The following is a 1,567-nucleotide window of genomic DNA, read 5'->3' as shown; positions in this document are numbered from 1 at the left end:
TTATTACTGGAAAGCATTTTCAGTGATAATTAGAGGTGAGCAAGTGGTGTTCGAGGGGAATTTGATCATTAGGCATAAATAGGTGAGTTTGAGACATCCAGGAGGACCATAGAATCATAGACAATGAGGGTTAGAAGGGACCTCATGAGGTCACATCTAGTCCAACCCCCCTTCCTCCCAAGCCCTGTCTACAGTCTTTCTCCTCTTTAAGTAACAAGAGCACTAAATTCCCTGTTACAAGATAATATGAACATGCTGAGAAGTCAAAGAAGATCATGTTCCTAAGAAATTGTTGAATATGGAAGCACCAGGAGTTACAGGAATGGGGAAGATTCAAGTGAAGGTGGCTGGATCAAATGAAGGAGGATATATACATATAGAATGTATATATTATTATCATTGACAGAGCAGTGGGGAGGAAGGAGATTTAAACCACTCACACCAAGTTTGAGAGAATAAGACTGCTGAAAAGCAGGGAGAAATCAACAAAACTTCAGAGTTCACATGGCCCCAAGGAGAAGCAAGAACCAGAGCTCTACCCAGGGAAATGAGGGCTTGGTAATTCCTCAGCATCTAGTCCCAGTAAAGCCCCTTGTCTTCATCTTCCAGCAGCTCCCACTCCTTCCACATTAAATACACTGCCACGTCCTCAAAGACCTCCCGCAGCTGCAGGCACAAGCATTACACCATCAGTGTCTCCTGTTCCAGTTGCCTACAGTTCCCACAGCCCTATCTGGAATTACTCTCTACTACACTTATTTGCAAGATCAGCTATGACAGGGAGGGGTGCAAAATTCCCCATTAATCAGCTGACACGATGTGGACACAGCTGTGGACATAGGAATTAATGTACCCGTGTAACATCAGCTCATCACATTCTATTTGCTTGGTCCTTTGAGGCAGCCCAGGCAGCACTGTTAGAGGTAGGGGGCCGTGGCTCCATGGACTCTGACCAGGTCTTCCCATTCTAGTACCCTTGGTTCTCTGCACTTGGGAGTGAGCTCCTGATAATGCCAGCAAGAGGCTTGTCACTCTTCAGGTCTCACTTGACTCCTTGTCCTGTCCAGCCATACAAAGACCGGGGGATAAGCTGATAGACCAATTGGAGAAGGGAGGACAGGAAAGACCGTGATGGGGAATTAATGTCTCAGAGTAGCCTCAACAGGAGACTTTGAGATTATCACACAGACCTGTGTTCACAACAGGCCTTTCAAGTACTGCAAATGTCAGCCCCCAGAGGCTGTTCACGTGCCTTCCACCCTCCTTCTGCATAAGAAGTTTACAGGCCCTTCCTCAGCCACCTTCTGAGGAGGGGCCCATAAACCAGATGGAATAACTGACAACTGTGCCCAGGAAAAAGCCAACCTATTAAATGGGTACTTTGCATCGGTCTTTCATCAGTCCCATGGGATGCCCATGCCCACTACGGGACAGGGAGGTCTGGGTGCGGGAGATTCCCTGCCCTCCATCAATGCTGACCTCGTGAAGGAACACCTACAGAGGTTGGATACCTTCAAGTCAGCTGGCCTTGCAAACTCCTGGTGCTCTGGTGTAGTGCCCGAAGAAT

Source organism: Gavialis gangeticus, unplaced genomic scaffold (assembly GCF_001723915.1).
Source record: "Gavialis gangeticus isolate Ggan-Ray unplaced genomic scaffold, GavGan_comp1, whole genome shotgun sequence".
NCBI lineage: Eukaryota > Metazoa > Chordata > Crocodylia > Gavialidae > Gavialis > Gavialis gangeticus.
Note: the sequence above shows the minus strand (reverse complement) of the source record.